The sequence below is a fragment of the Vicugna pacos genome, chromosome 8 (assembly GCF_048564905.1).
Source record: "Vicugna pacos chromosome 8, VicPac4, whole genome shotgun sequence".
Lineage (NCBI taxonomy): Eukaryota > Metazoa > Chordata > Mammalia > Artiodactyla > Camelidae > Vicugna > Vicugna pacos.
Genome location: NC_132994.1, coordinates 8,278,340 through 8,295,596, shown reverse-complemented (window position 1 = coordinate 8,295,596; position 17,257 = coordinate 8,278,340).

Here is a 17,257-nt window from a genome sequence, read left to right as displayed (position 1 = left end):
TTATCAGTGAGGATGCAAATTTGCCTTTCCATCAGGCTTTAAAACAACAACAACAAAAAAAAACTCCCCCAAAATAACCCAAAAAACCTCCCAAAACAAAAACAAAAAAAACCCCAAAACCAACAAACCAAAAAACCAACGACAAAAAATCCGAGATCAAGAATTTTGAATTAGAAAACAGGTGGAGGGAGACCTACAGGAATTGTATGAATAAGGGAGGCTGAGACGCTGACATCTATAGCAAATCATAAAATTGAGTTCAAAGGGAGCAACTGGGAAAACTGTACTTCTGCCCAGCCACGATGCTGTGATTCAGTAGCAATTATGAGTAGGGAAGGAGCAATGGTAATTCATTCCCTTTGTCTTCCAAGACCAGGAGAGGGATCCTCTGATCTAACTGCCCACAGACAGTCCAGGAGAAGGCATCCGGGATGACTTGACTTCAATAAACAGGAGGCTCCGACGAGCTCAGGCTTTGAGTGGGCTTCAACCTCCAGGCCAGTTCGACGTCTTAGTCACCACTGCTGCCTCCTGGCTCAAATGTTTTATTTTGGCTGTCTCAGAAAGATAGCAGTCAGAGCGTCGTGTTCTGTTCTCAGACACATGGGAACGTGTCTCCCACCCCACGAGTCTACCTCGAGTGAAACCCAGGGAGGGGAATCATCGGGTAAAGAACTTAGAGAAACCTACAAAAGCATCACCCAGGAAGGTTTTTGTCTGAAATCCAGGGCCTTAGTGTCCAGTGAGCAGCACAGGAATCTGAGGGGTAGACCTAGAGAGTCCTCATTCTTGCTGTGCGGTGCGGGCATTTACTTGCTCACTAACGATAACCCCCAGCTCCCAGCCTCACTGAAGTGTGTGGACAAGTTTTGCTCGTTAGCCATTCTAGACACACAGTGGACATTTAGATGGGTCATAGCTCTCTGCACAGAAAAGAAACTCAAACTCAATTACTGCCATTAAAATACTAAGAAGTTCTGGGAAAAGTCTTAAAATAATTTTGCATGAATGTGTGTGTGTGTGTGTGTGTGTGTGTACTGAAGCAGAAGAGACAGCAAAAATAAAGCCCCATGGTTCCTGCCCTCCTGGGTGTTAAATGATTAGCTGAATGGAGAGTTGGCTTTAAAACTTACTTCACTTTAAGGAAAAAAATTTAAGAGTGACACCCACCTTCCCTCTCCCAAATTATCATTCCTGATACCCAAGTGCACTCTAGCATGTTCCTCAACGGGGCTTTGCAGGTAGCTCTCTGCAGGCATCCAGCCGGAGGGGGCACTCCTTCCTAAGGTTTAAGAAAGCATGAAAACCACAAAGAATGCTCGCAATTATGTTCTCCTGGTTGGCGGAACAGATGCCTTTCCTCAAGGAAAGTGCTTTAGGCCAAAACAAAGCCACAATCATTCTAAATGTCTTATTTAGTAGTTGTGCGGAGTCTGGATTACATACAATTTACTTTCAATGCAAGGATCTCACTTTCCTAGGAAGGGTTTATAAGCAAAATGGAGCAGGGAGACAGGCAGAGGACACAGTGTTAAAAGAATCAACTATGCCAAGGGCGAGGGCCGTTCCAGAGACAATAGTGTGAGTCCCCTGGGAGGAAACCAGGCAATGTGGACGTGGTTTGGTCTGGGGGTCACGTGGGCACCTGGTTGACTTCATTTATAAGGTGGATGTCAAGTCAATCTGTGGAATGTGGATGAGGTGAAAGGCAGAAGTGGAGTATTATTCTAGATCATCTATAACTTTTCCAATGTGATCTCCTTGCTGAAATTCCGGGGAGAATGTAAGTGACTCCAATAAAGAAACCTGTCAGTTAGCCAAGAGCATTTATTTATTATCCCCCTGGGCCAGGTACTGTCCTGGCCAATATGAAATGATACGAAATAGAGTCGTCATCACCCTGCCAATCTTGTGAGAGCAAATGGGTTAAACCTGCACACGCGCGTGCGCGCACACACACACACTCTCACTCACTCTAGGTGTGTGGCCAAGAAACCAGACTACAGGGACATCTCACAGCTTCATTTAGAAAAATCCTGATGAGAAAAATTAAACTTGCAAAATTAGAAAGACTGAGTAGTAATGAATTTTATTACAAATAGGTGAAAATGTGCTCAGAAAGCACGTCTTCTATATGATGAGTCTCTTGCTACTAAAACTGGGAACCCTCGCCCACTCTCTCCCACATCTACAAAACCTTTTGGGAACGTATTTATTGTGCCGAGAGGGATTCACATTGTTGAACTGCTGATGAAGTGAATGAAATGACAAGGCTGTGTCTGCTACGCTGTAAATTCTTGAACGTCAAAGACTGGGCCTGATTTATGGGCCCTCATATCCTGCAGTCTGAGGACAGAAGTCATAAAGGAGTAAGAATGAAGGGATAGGATGGGTGACTCAAGGTTTCAAGGAGGAGCTGAGCTTAGGAGAACTTTTAAGAGGGAAGAAAAAGAAGAGGAGTGGGATGTTGCAAGTTGGTTGGTCTCAATGGGCATCCAAGCATAGGAAGAGGGCCTGGCACTTTCGCCAGACCAAGTAAGGGTCAGCCCTTGTTTGGTCCAGTAGTAGGATCTCTCAGTCCGAGCATCCCTGGACCCTTTTCCTGGGCAGCTCTCCTCAAATACTCATAGATGGCCTCGCAGGGCCAGGAAGGGCAACTTGAGACTCCACCCTGATTCCAGCCCACACTTAAAAGCTCCGTCCTTCCCCACAACCCTGAGCGCAGCACCAAACCTGGTCTGATCATCTGCATTGACCTGCTGACTAGAGTTTGGGTGCTATTTTTCTGCTTTGCTCCGCACTGTCCCTTGCTTGCTGTTAATTTGAGGTGGCCCAACTCATATGCAAGCTTCACAGGACAGAGACTGGACTTTGGTCACTACTCCAGTCCCAGGTCCCAGAACACTGCGTGACCCAGGAGGCCGTCAATCCAGCGTTTGTTGAATGACTGCATGACATGGTTCTCATTTTGGCCTTCTGTCTTCACTTCTGCTTTTTTCCACCCCCTGCTTGGAAGAGCTGGAAACCAGAGGGAAATCCTTGCCTTCCAGTTTCCCATCTTCCTTCAGGCCAGAAAGTCTGGCCCTGGGCCCCAGGCCAGCCCTTTGGGAATGGGGATGCCCTCCGGAGGGAAAGACCAGCCCAGGCGAGGTGGGTGAGGTGGTGGCGAGGGGAGAGAGGCTGGAAGTTCTTCACACTTTTTCTTGCTTCCGCAGCCCCAGCAGCGCCCCGCTATCTCTGTATCCTGGGCCGGGGCGTCAGGGGAGGGGAGCCCACGCGGGGGCTCCTCGCATCCCGGCAGCACCGGCACCTGCCGGATGGGTGGTCAAGGGCTCAGGCGGACGCGCGGCCCGGGCCGCCCCTCCCTTCTTCCTCCTCCTCCGCCCTCCCGCGGGCCGCGGCGCCCCCCCCCCCCCCACCGCCGGTTCCCTGGCCCCCTCCTCCCCGCCGCCAGGACCGTGGGGAAGGGGCGAGGACAGCCGAGCCCGGGCGCTGGGCCTGCTCTCCGCCAATCGGCCGCGCGGCCTCAGGCGCGGGGGAGGGGACGCCGAGCGGGGCCACGCCCACCTGGAGCCCGACGTCCCGGCGGCACGGAGCAGGCCGGGAGACGCGCCGAGCAGGGTGGGAGCGGCCCCCGCGGCCCCCCCGCCCCGCGCCCGGCCCGCCTGCCCAGCTCGGACCCCGGCGCGGGCGCCGCGCCCGTGTCTCCCCTCCGCCCCGGGGCGGGGGACCCTCGACTGGTCGCCGCTTCGGGCTCCCCGGGCGGCAGGTGCTCGCGGCCCTCGACCAGGAACGGCTGGGCGCGCCCAGTCCCCGCGGCACTCCCCCCCACGCCTCGACTCCCGCGCCCCTCCCCTCCCCACCCCCACCGTGCCGGCCAAGCGCGGGATTTGTGGAAGCCTTGGGAAACTCCCTAGGGTCCAGGTTTTGCTTTGATGCCTTTCACAAACTGGAGAGGCCCAGGCGGGCCCTCGGAGAGGCTCAGAGGCGATTTTGGGGAAACTACCCCGCTAGCCGGTGGGGGTGAGGAGGTTGCCTACCCGGAGCCCGGCTCCCCCAGTGCCCGCGGAGAGCGCGCTCGCCCGCCCGGCCCAGCGTTCCTCTTCAGGCGTCTCCTGCTGACATCCGCCCAGGCTGGCCAGAGACCTGGACTCGGGCTGAGTCCCACCTGAGCAGTAAATGCCAGCTTTCCAGCACCAAGCAGCAGAACCGTGAGTACCCCTGCCCTGGTCCTGCCGCTGCGGGAGGCCTTCTCCTGTGCCAGTGCAGGATGCGGGAGGGTCCCCTGGCCTTTCCAGCCGCTGGGCACGCTGCCCTCAGCAGCACCGATCTGGGGAGGGTCTGCGTCGTTTGTAAGCTTGGGAGTGGCCCCTGGGCTCTGGCAGGGTGACCAGAGGGCCACCGCAGGTGCAGCGGGAGAGGGGACTTTCTGGGGAAATCAGCCCCAACCTGCCTTGCAGGACCACACCTTGCCAGAGTTCTAAGTTCAAGAAGTGCCTCTAAAAACCAGCCCAAAATGAATGAGTCTTGCTTGGCATGTTTGACTTTACTCAGTTGTTTCTTTTTTTTTTTTTTTTTGACTGCGGGTGGAGTTGCGGGAACATGTATCAGCCTTGTTAATTGAAGCGCTTGCAGTGGAAACGGGTCAATTAATCAGAAAGTAGATAGGAAATAAGAGGTCATGAGGCCGTGGGGACATTTTCAGGGAGAATTGAAACATGGATTTCTCTTGTGCCTTCTGCTTTCCTTTATTCCTTCCTTCCTTTCTTTTAGTGCGCCTTTGTACTCTGAAGCCCTCACCTTTCTGGCTGTGTGTTTTTCTGTGTGATGGTGAGTGGCTGCCGTTTTGTGTGTGCTGCAAACAACTTAATCCTGCCGAGGAAGTGAGAATTACTGTCAGCTGTCGACCCAAAATGTTTAGAAAACTCTCAGATGCAAGTTTTCTTGGGCTGTCTGTTGCTATCAGAGGCTGGGCCGTTTCCATTCCTAAGATGCATGCTGCTAAAAATAGCCGTTTGTTTCCCAATTGTAGGGCTAGGATGGGGCTATGTTTACCGCTTCGTGGGGAGGGCAGCCTGAAGTCCCTGGAGGTAGAGGGACTGCGTGCACCTTGTCCCGTCCGGCCTGGCGACGCTGGGGTGGCCAGCACTTGGGGGCCTTGTGGAGCTGTCTCCCTGCACAGGCACAGGGTGATTTTAGGCTTGGAGGGTCCAAGACTGGAGTTTAACAGGTAGCTGCTAAAGGAAAGGCCCCTGGAAAGTGCACAGATTTGCTGCAACTACTTTTTTTTTTTGTGGCTTTCACGTTTTCCAGTCTCTCATGTGGGTGTTTTTTGCCCTTCTATTGAATTATGATTGATTTTTCTAAAATTTTGTTTTTTATTGAAGTGTAGTTGATTTACAGTGTTAGTTTCAGGTGTCCAGCAAAGTGATTCAGCTATACATATACATACATATATTTTTTTCCAGATTCTTTTCCATTATAGGTTATTACAAGATAGTGAATCTAGTTCCCTGTGCTATACAGGAGATCCTTGTTGTTTACCTATTTTGTGTACAGCAATGTGTATCTGAGAATCCCAAACAATGATTGATTTTTGATTGCCCTCTTGCTCTTCTCAGATTAGATGACTGTCTAGTTCTGTAAGTATGCTCCGACTTGAGGAGGCCACACAGAAAATGCCATCGATGCAATTTGTACATTGCATCCTTTTGTGACAGATCTTCTCAGTGCTAAATGTGAAATGTCCAAATTGACCTGTGGTGACTGGGAGCTTCTTCCGGCTTTCAGCGACCCCTACCCCGTGGTACCCTGTTTCCTGGAGGACTCCCAGGCCTCCTGCTGTGCTGACCCAGTCAGGTCCCCAGGCCTGCTCAGTGTCAGTGTCGGCTGGGTGTCCCAGGATGTGGTATCAGTGGACATTGCTTGCTGTAGCCAGTGCTAGGGGTTGGGATTTAGGCTGGGACAGGTGCAGGTGCTTCACGGTTAGGTTTCAGGGCTCAGTGTCCTTTACATCATTACTAGTCACTTGGTTGTTTACTTAAAACCATACCTCAATTCTTGCCGCTTGACTGTAAACATAATTGTATCCTCCAGTGTCGTAAGTGGGCTTTGTGTCTTTCATCCTGAACCTGACTACTCACAATGAAGTCTCACCTGTCACCCCAGGGTCTCCATCGAGATTTAACTCAAAGAGGGAGAGAGACCGACTTAGGTGGGGCTTCTGGCCTATACTCCTGTAAGACCATGGGGAAGATGACTGCCATCTGTGTGTGATTGTTTTAGAATAGAATGCCCAGCACAGAGGGGGTCAGTCCTGGGGTGGTGCTACAGGGAAGGGGTCACAGCCATCAAAAACAGGAGCCCAGTAGATGCCAGTCACACAGTTGTTGCTGGAATAAGGCCTCACTTACCTTGTGTCATTGGAGAGGGAGTATTTTGTTTTATTTAAAATTTTCATTGTTTGCTTTGGGAGGGGTACCTAGGCTTATTTATTTATTTGCTTATTTAATGGAGGAACCAGGGATTGAACCTAGGACCTTGTGAATGCTAAGCATGCACTCTACCACTGAGCTATACCCTCCCCTCTTCCAGAGAGGGAGTCTAATTCACCACTAGACCTGAAAAGAGCTTCCTTTTGTTCTCATATTCTCTACCTGCTCTGAATGTAGATTTGGGACATGCCTCTACTTAGGCTATCCCTATGAACCTCATTTTTAACAATTGAAGTATAATTGCTTTACAATATTATGGAAATTACAGGTGTACAGCATAGTGATTCACAATGTTAAAGGTTATATTCCATTTATGGTTATTATAAAATATCAGCTACAAACCCCATGCTGCACGATGCATCCTTGTAGCTTACTTTATACATAATACTTTGTACCTCTTACTCCCCTCCCCATCCGGCCCCTCCCGCCTCCTGTCTCCCCACTGAACATCATTTCTTGTCCGTATTCTTTACCTCCAGGACTCTTGTGACCTGTGGGGCCGTTTACTCTGGGGACAATGATCCCCTGGTGACCCCTTGCCAAGAACATGTATCTGGTGTTCATGGCTTTCCTGTCTGTCTTTCTCCTCCTCCTCCTCTTCCTGCTGCCAGTCCACTCCCTGCCCTTTTAGGTAGTGGCTTCAAAGCTGTATTTGGCTGAAGAGCAGATCGTCACAATCTCTAGAACAGTGTCCCAGAGCAAGAAGGCTCTGCCCAAGGACCACAAGGGCTTCCCTGCCAACTAGTCTATCAGTTGTAGTGCTTGACCTTTGTGACATATGTTTGCTTTTTAGAGGCTTTTGTTTTTAACTTTCCCCAGGTTCTCTGCTCTGCTTGGGACAATTGAGGAAGTGGAAGCAGTGAAGTACCATTTCTTAATGATGATGTTGATTTTCACACGGGGTAACAGAAAGCCCCCTTCTATTTTCTTGTAACTTTTTCTCCCCTACCAGCTGTCATCTTTTACACTTAATGTGCCATACTTTGTATTTACCTCTAACAGGAGATCAGAAATTGTAAAGGTTGTAAGAAGCTACAGAGCCTAGTGTATCATTTGTTAAATAGTTGTAAATAGATGCTGGGGTCAGACCCAAGCCCCAGAACCTTCCTCCTGGGTGCATTTTGTAGAGCTGTGCCTCGGGCACTGAGATCTTAGCTGTGTCTGTTCTCATTCCGTCTTTCCTGAAATGTGTTTTCTTGCACATCTTCTTTACAGCCTTTTCCAGTTCGTGTTTTTTCCACCTTTGGAGTGCTAACATTCCATTTTATCTGTAAACTTGCACACTTTTGGTAGAAATAGCATTCTAATAATGATGTGATAAGTGTTAAATAAATAATAATTGAATCAGTGCATTCATAATGTCCAAAACCACTGCCCCCCAAAATGTGTCCAAGACTCTTAAACTTTTCCCTGTAGGTTTGTTTGTTTAAATTGAAGTACAGTCAGTTTGCAGTGCTGTGTCAATTTCTGGTGCAGAGCATAATGTTTCAGTCATACATGTACATACATGTATTCCTTTTCATGTCCTTTTCCACTATAGGCCATTACAAGTTATTGAATATAGTTCCCTGGGCTGTACAGTAGGACCTTGCTGTCTATCTGTTTTATGTATAGCAGTTAGTATCTGCAAATCCCGAACCCCCAGTTTATCCCTCCACTCCCACAGGTTTTTACTGGTATCAGCCAAAATAGTAGAAGTCATAATGGGAGTCCCTCCATTTACTAAGTCTAATTTTGGTGTTTCTGATGGTTTTAATTGGAAGCATGATACTTAGCCAGAGTATCTCTGTCTAAAGCTGTGTAATGTCTGTATCACTCATTTGTTAAACAGCCTCTGTGAATTACTTTTCCCCACCTCTGCCTCCAACTGTGATTTTTTTCCCCCAAATCTCCCTTGCCTGTCCCCGGAGCACCTGTCTTGTGGCTAATTTTCAGTTGTCGTGCAGCTAATTTTCAGTTGTCGTGCACTGGTACCACCACACTGGTTGTTTAAACACTGAAACATTCCCAGGGGGTTGGGAAGGAGCCTGGCTATTCCTCCAGGACAAATGGACCATCTCTGAGCCAGAAACTGAGGGCTTAGTGTCTGGCAGGGCTCGGGACTCCTGAGACACTCCAGCAACCCTTCTGGCCTCCTTCCTGATGGAACTGTGCTCCTGCCACCCTGAGGGTCAAAGATTTTGACACTTTGAGCCACGGACAATTTATTTCACATGGGGATTAAAACTACCCTCCTCTTCTCCCACTGCTTGGCACTCAGGCCTGACCCACCTGCTGCTTGAAGGTCCCGGGGGAAGAAAGGGACTGGCCCTGGTCCAGCCTTCTTCCTGTGGCCTCTTGGGGTGGGGGCCTGGGAGGGGAGAGGGGAGGTCCTGACACACAGGGCCTGAGTAGCACCTGCTGTCATTGAGATTAAATAGACCATCTTCTCTGTGTGGCTTTTTTTTCCCCTGTTATACATATATATATATATATATATATATATATATATATATATATATATTCTTTTTCATTTTTTTCCATTAAAGGCTTATGCAAGGTATTGAATATAGTTCCCTGTGCTATACAGCAGGACCTTGTTTATCTAGTTTGTGTATAATAGTATCTGTAAATACCAAATTCCTAATTTATCCCTCTCCCCCTTCCCCTTTGGTAACCATAAGTTTGTTTTCTATGTCTGTGAGCCTGTTTCTGTTTTGTAAATAAGTTCATTTCTGTCATGTTTTTAGATTCCACATATAGGTGGTATTATATATTTGTCTTTTTCTATCTGACTATATTATAGTGTGATCATCTCTAGGTCCATCCTTGTTGCTGCAAATCACATTTCATTCTTTTTATGGCTGGGTAGTATTCCATTGTATAAATATCACATTTCATTCTTTTTTATGGCTGGGTAGTATTCCATTGTATAAATGTACCACATCTTCTTTATCCAGTCATCTGTTGATGGACACTTAGGTTGCTTCCATGTCTTGGCTATTATAAGTAGTGCTGCTGTGAACATTTAAGGGGGTTCCTCTCTTACGAGCACCACTGCTGTGCACACTGCTGTGTGTCTGCAGACAGGGCCGTCCACTGAGGAGAAACCAGCAAGTGTTCCTGGTAAGGGCGGTATTTGGAAGCAGCCTTTGGGGACAATCAGATGGGATTCAAGGGTCCTTAGCAGGTCTCCGGATTTGCGATGCTTCGTCCTGACTCCTCAGGAGTGTGTTTGGGTGCCACACTGTGCTCAGTGTTTGCAGACGGTATCCAGTCCATCTACCTTCCCCGTGCAATATTTGGAAAAACACAAAGGCTTTACTGGCCAAGTAGCTAAGGTCACACGGCTGGGAGACATCTAGACCTCGGTCTGACTCCAGGCTGGGACTCGCCACGTGCCCCATTCTTCCTAAGTTAAGTGGCCTAATGTTTAATGAGAACATTGTTGGCAAACAGCAAGTATTTACAGGCATCTGCCCTTTGCTAAGCTCTGTCTCAGATACACACAGAATAAGATGCAGCTCTGCCCTTGAGAAGCTCTGGCCAAGGAGGCTGGTGTCTCCTGCTTTGAGCCCTGGGACTTAGTTCTGGGCTCCAGGTGCCCTGGGAAGGTGCTGGGTTTACTGAACTCAGGACTCCTCCACTGATGGACTGCACGGTGGATTCTGTCTGGAAGAGAATGCATGGAGAAAAGCTCCCACAGGAGTGACATATTTTGAAGTGGGCTTGAGAGAGAAAGGGGGGAAGGCGTTCTAGACTGAGGGAACCATCTGCCCCAGAGAGCACGGGCTGGACAAGGCACATCATGGGGGAGAGACAAGCCAGGTCCTGGGTCAAGTGGGTGCAGAGGTGGGAGGAAAGTGTACTTTCTCCTGGAAATACAGTTGACTTTCTCAGCTCTGACCAGATGAGATTGTGGGCATGTCATCTTTAGTTCTGACATGTGGACAAACCAGGAGCAGAGTCTAGGGGGGGTGTTAGGACTCCCCAGAGGGAGCACAGGCTCACTGAGCCAGGGTTTCTGGTGTCACAACCAGATGCAAACCACGCCCTCTGCTCCTGAAATCAGTGTGGCACCCAGACAGCATCCGAGAAAGTGCCCTATTTCTCAGTAAATCTAAGACAGCATGAATGTCCAGGATGCTTAGGGACCAGACTCTGTTTTCACATCCATTACATTTTGCTCTTGGAGAGTGAATTGTCTTCACTTCCTTTGGTTCTGAAGGGCTTGCCTTTAGTGGAGGGGCACACTGGCTTTGTGCTTTCACACGTGATGTTACACGTGCAGATGCTGCGGGGCAAAGTCAGTTTTTGTTTTTTAACTGGAGAGTAGTTTTATATTTTGTTGCCCTTTTTTTTGCTATGAAAAATTATTGTAGGAACTATAAAAGTTATTTTTATGAGATGTCCTTACTGTTCTCCCATTTATTTTCTTTTTCTCCTCTTTCTTCCCCAGCTAGTATCTTACCCAGATGGCTCAGGGCAGAGAATAGATTACATTTCTAAGTGTTGAGAAATAGTAAGTTCTCCTCAGAAGTGTGCCGAGATTGAAAGATTGGATTAGCACATTATTAGCGTAGTCTTATTATTTCTAAAAGGGCTGACCGGTGTGTATGCTGTAGCTTCTTGCTCAGTGTCATTTGCGCGGTTTTAGCCCAGGGGCTCCAGGTTGTTGACGGCCTTTGATGCTGGGTCTGTGCAGGGCTGGCACCGCCTCTTTGTTCCTTCCAGCTGACCCCCTGCGTTGCCCCTCCTGTACTTATTTATTGCAACTGTTTCAACTTCTTTCTTTTTGAAAGAGGTCTTGCACTCTTCGAGTTTACCCTTTGCCTGTTGTGTTTTCCGTTTGCTATTTGGTTTGGCGTTCTTGTCTGTGTAAACGTGTATTGTTAGTGTGACAGCCCTCTTGAGACCCACCGTGGAGATAAACGCTTGGTCCTTCAGAGATTATAAACTTTATTCTGACAACAAGCAGTACAAGAAAATGTGGCATCTCTGGTACAGTGTTTTTCACAAAGTCCTTTATAGCTAAATTTGGGTTTTTAGGAGCTGTGTGCTCAGAAGTCTTTAAACACCACCATAAAAGGCTGTTTCTCATGATCTCAAAGAATGGCAGAAACTGAGCTAAGGGGTGTAAAGGGCAGGCTGTCTGGAGACCAGTATGGAGCGTGGAACTGTCCCTGTGCCCACCCGTCCCCTCCGTTGGCCTCTTCCCAGCAGTGAGTCCCTGCACTTTACTGTCCTGAGCCTGTTTCATCTTTGTAGCCAGCCCAGGTCTGCTCCTTGCCCTGTACCCTGACCAGTAATTAGTAACCCCACCTTACAGATCCAACTTTATACATGCATTTCCAGTCTTTAAAGATAAAATCAGACAGACAGATGGAAAAGGTGCTATTATATTATCTACAATGTGGGGAAAATATAACCAAAATGGACAATGTAAGTGAGAAGTGCATTTTCAAGTGCATAATGATTGTTCATAGTCCATTAGTACCGTGGAAATAATACTCTTGAAAATGGAAGTGAACTGAAATTACGGCTTCTGAAATTTTTTCTTAAACTCAACCAAATATATTTTTGGCACCATAGAAAGTGAATTGTTTCCTTATACGGAATACTTTAGAAATGAATTGAGTAAATCTGGTATTCTAGAAATACTCACCACCCATCCTGTTCATGAAGTTTATCATCTAGCAAATTGAGCTATTTAATGAACTCTAGAATTTTACTCCTTCAAGTTCCCATGTCTGTGGTTCTGTTCTGTAAATCTCTAATTCTTGAAATGCATCCACTTTCTAGGTGTTTACAGTGCAAGTTCTCCAAATTTGAAAAGGCTTTAAGCCCCAGCTTTAATGCTGTTTTCCACTCAAAACCTTTTATGATTTGCCAGGTGGAGGTAATGTCTTTCTCCCCAGTTCCCATGGTCCTTTTTCTGTACCTCTCTTAGTACAGTTACTATGGTCAATCTTTAATCTTGAAAGGTTTGCAAATCTTAGCTCTTAAAAATGAGGATTAATACATATCTTTAATTTCCTGCCATTCTCAGCACAATGCCATAAGTCTTTTATAGTCAATAAATATTGAATGAGTGAATGAAGTAATGAGTTGGCTGTGATAACTGAGGTCCAGGAAAAGACTATTGACATGAAATTATTACTTGCAGTGTAGAAGTCTGTCTTTGGAACCACTTCCTCTTTATCTATAACCCTAGGTGACATCGTCTCATCTCTCACCTTCAATGCTGTATGTGTCTAGATGAGCCTCTAGTTCCTATGTCTCGCTGATCCAAACTTGCATTACTCATCTACCTGCAGGTACTGCACAGGCATCTTAACTTGAACTTGACTGAAATGAACCCTTCATTTTTTCCCTTACAAATGTGCTTGTCCCCTAGTCTTCTTCCTTCTGGTGGAAGGTCCCAGTGCCCCCACCAGAGACAGAGTTGCTGATGAAGAAGTAGGAAGAATTCTGACTTGTCCTCTCCCCTTTGTGCCCACGTCTGTCTCTTCATATCCACACCTCCCTGCATCCACATCCTGACTTTCTGCTTCCTGTCAGGCCTCCCTGTTCATGTGCACCAGAGTCCCCTTCTGGAAATGCACAAGCCTGTGCTTCCCCCCCACCCCGGGGTCCCCCAGGCATTTCTCTCTGGCTTCCAGAGCCCCCGTGGTCTGATTTGACACTAGTCTCCCACTCTGCTGCCAATATTCCAGCCAGGTGAGGTTCCATGAGCACACCACACTTGCCTTATTCTAGCAAGTCCTTCTGTTGGGAAATACTTTGCCATGTCTCCTTTCCACTTAGATCCCAGCACAGGTGCCACCTGGTCCTGCGGGCAGACCCGTACACCCTGCCTGCCCACTTTTGGCCTCCCCACCTCACTGCCTGCTTTCCCAGTGAGCCTCCCTTTACTGCCCAGAATTGATGCCTTCTCCTCCTCAGCTCCCAACCAGTGGCCAACAGGATTTGGTGTATTAATTCCCCAGCTCCCCACCCCACAGAATTGGGAAAGTCAAAAATGTGTGTGTGTTCACAGGGTCCCAGGGTTTATCCAGATAATTAGCATCAGGGATGAAGTGGTGTTGCTCACAGTGGTGGCTGTCCTGATAGAGAAACTTCTATCGGTTATTTGATTTCCTGGTCTCAGTCTCCCCCGACTCCCCCAGCACACTTATGTTTCTTCCTCCTCCCAAATAAACATTTTGCACCTAAATCCTTGCCCCAGGTCTACTTCTCAGGTTATCAGAACTAAGACACCTATAACCACCAGGGGATCCACCTGTCTGTACCACATCACACCACTTTAATTCTCTGTGAAGTGCATATCACCTTCTGATGTTTTTCTCATTACTTCAGGTAAAATTTATTAAAAATTGTTCTTCTTCCCACTGGGACGTAAGAACAGGGTGTTTTTCTCAGGTCAGTGTACCCAGCAACTGAAGGAAGCCCTGTGTATCATAGGCATTCAGTCAGTGATCGATGAAGGAACAGGTAATGATTTTACACAGAAAAAAAAAGAGCCCAAATCCAAGAATGCAGACTGCAGGTTAAAGCTGTTCATCTGCTCCTGAACAGACACTTGATTGCAGGCTACTGAAGTTTGAAACTTTTATATGACCCAGCTCTGCAGAGACAAAAAATAGCTCTTCACTTGGTCCATGTCCATTGGGAACGTCTGTGCATCTGAGGCCAGGAAGGGTGGCTGGGGCAGCAATGTGGGACATCAAAAGAATAATACTTCCAACTGCTGCAGCTCAGCATGGGGGGGGTGGCATTTCTTTTTAGCAATAGGCACCAGCCATTCCACACTGGACAGCTTTTCTTTCACTTCCCCTCCCCCACCAGGCAGCTGCCTGTCTTCCTAATGGCCTCTAACCCCCTCCGCGAACCCCTCAACTTTTCCGTCTTTGCTGCTTTTCAGTCCTGTATGGTCTCCAGACCACATGAACTGCAGAACTGCAGGAACTGACCTTTTACAACATCTCTTTGTCCCGTGTTCCTGGCATGTTATTAGTAAACGATAATAAATATTTACTGACTGATTAGATGCTGTGTCTGTTGGAATGTGAACTTATGTGTTGAATGATTTTTTTTCTGAGCATTATGTACATTATTTTAAAAGAAACAACTCACCATCATTGGTTATTCTCATGACATTGAGTGGAATTTGGAAAAAGAATCTCTGCTTTTATATTTCATTTCAAAAGACGGCTTGAAGAAAATGGCTTTTGAGTTTTCTTTGAAATGACTTTTTTGTTATTTACAAATTAATTGCTTTCTCCACCATTCCCCTTTAGTGCTGGTAATTAAAAGTATTTAAAAATAATTAGTAACCATACCCAGTCCTGATTTTCTAAGTCTATTTATTGAATAAAATTGAATAGGATGGTTATTTCTCTTTATTGTTTTTGAGCTAGTTTTCTTAGGTTTTTTTTTTTAAGGCTCATAGAGCATTGCATTTGAGCCATAGATTTGAAATATTCTTCATTTAGGTCTACCTGGTACATCACTAGCTCTCACTTTTTTAAATACCTTCCTATTTAATTGTGGGAGAATGTGAGATGCAAACATGAATTAATAACTATATTTCAAGATAAATATGTTAATTTTCCTCATAAATTTAAATTTTATATAAAGAAGAAATTAATTACTCTGTAATTCTTTTGGCCAAAATAATTACTTCAAAAACAACAGAATAAACATATTTTGGGATATTTTAAACAAAGGTATAACAGCCTCAGAACAGGTAACAATGGCCTGGAATTTCGTGTCTAATGTACAGTATTGGTACAATCCTTAAGCCAGTCTTAGGGGCTTTTATATGTAAGAAGCTAGGAAATTCAGAGCTCAGTCACATTTCAGCAGTAACAGATGCCTCTCTTGTGGACTGACTTTGCCATGATTAAGAAAAATAAAATGGGTAGACCTTAACCATGGGAGACACTTATCAGTTACTCCTCTTATATATTTGTTTGTTTGTTTACATTTTGGTGGGGGGAGGTAATTAGGTTTATTTATTTATTCTAAGAGGAGGTAATCTTAGAGGATTGAGCCCAGGACACCATGCACGCTAAGAATGTGCTCTACCACTTTGACCTATACCCTCCCCCAACTTACATGTTTATTGTGTATGTTACTTGTTATTTTTGCAGGAAATTATTGGCATTGGGTTAATACGCTATTTCTAAACTTTTTTATTATAAGAGTACTATCTGATTAAGTTAACGGAATGAAAACTGCTGATGGTATTATAATAATTTATTACACCTTTATTGAATATTTGTAGTTCTTTGACTCTAAGATGCACTTTATTTTATTCTTTTTTACAGGATTTCCATTGCTAAAGTTGCAATAGACCTTAGAGTTAGAATACATTTAATGTCCTCTTCTTTTTCCTTCAGCACTGTTATTAAAACAATGCTGTATTTGAAAATCAATGACATTTTAGGCACATTAATAACATAGGTAGAATAACCCTTTCAAAGTGTGAAGTATACTGATGTAAATCATGTATTTGATGTGGAAAAGGCCTGTAATGTACATCTGAATTGTTACCAGCTTTTGGTTAGTAAGAATAAAGTTGCCATCCTTGTCTGATTGTTAGCTCGATCTGCTGGAACTGTAATGTCAAGCACAGGTGCAATGAAATGGGTGGTAGGTTCCATCAGCCAGAAATTAACACAGAGTTACTAGGTGGAAAGAACTTTTTTGAAGGACTGATTTGCCAAAACAGAAGTGGGATATCATTACAGCACTACAAAGATTTATTTTGTTTAATGTTCTTGTGGTGACAGCTTTCCAGTGCCAATTAATCTTGGTCCTTTTTCTTACTAAAAATAAGAAAAAATGACATACCTCTTGTGTTTCTAATTAAAAGTTTTTCCTTTCTGCTGTTTCACCCCAGATGTCATTTATAGAAATATTTTAATTCTAAATGGGCATTTCTACATTGAAATAACTATGTTTACATGCATGAAGAGAATTAAGAGTTCAGCTGTTTAGCCAATTACCTTTAATGTAAAAAGTATATATTTCACCATCTATTCTAGGTAATTAGAATTATGTTGCAATGACCAGGCACTAGATATCTCAATTTTTTATTATTGATCTATCAAAATTTTATTATTGCTTAAAGCTAAGGTTTATTTTGTGAAAGGAGATACAAGGAACTGAAGTCTTCAGATACTGAGATTAATTCAAAGATGCAAAGGAAGGAGAAAGACCTCATCCATTTTAGAGCACAAAACCTCACCTTTATATTCCCTTTCTCTGTGTGGATTCCCAGGGTCAGTGTTAGGCAAGCTTGGATTTTCTTTTGTTGGCATTTTTGGCTTGCATTTTGTATTATACAGTTTCACTCATAATACAGGTCAATGTGTGGTTTATGCTTAGAATTAGGTGCTAGGTTAAAAATTGGTGAAAAAATCAAAATGTGTAAAAAGATAAAATAGTTTTACTTTTCACATTACAAAAATACTCAAGACCGATATTACTTAAATCATGTGGCTTTAGTCTCTTAAAGCCCTGTTGTTGGGAGGGGCAGTGGGCTGAACCTGCCTGAACCTGAGGAAGAATGGGCTCCCACCTCCCAGCCCATCCCGCAGCTGCCTGCATGGGGGTGGGCGAGGAGCAGTGTATACAGATGCCCATGCTGCAGCTACCTGTGTGGTGGGGGCTGGGGGTAGGGGGGAGTGGCAAGGGACAGTGTACATAGATGTGTGTATTCCTGATGGTCAGGATCTTATTTTTGAGGGTCTTTTGTTTTTTAATAAGAAAAGGGT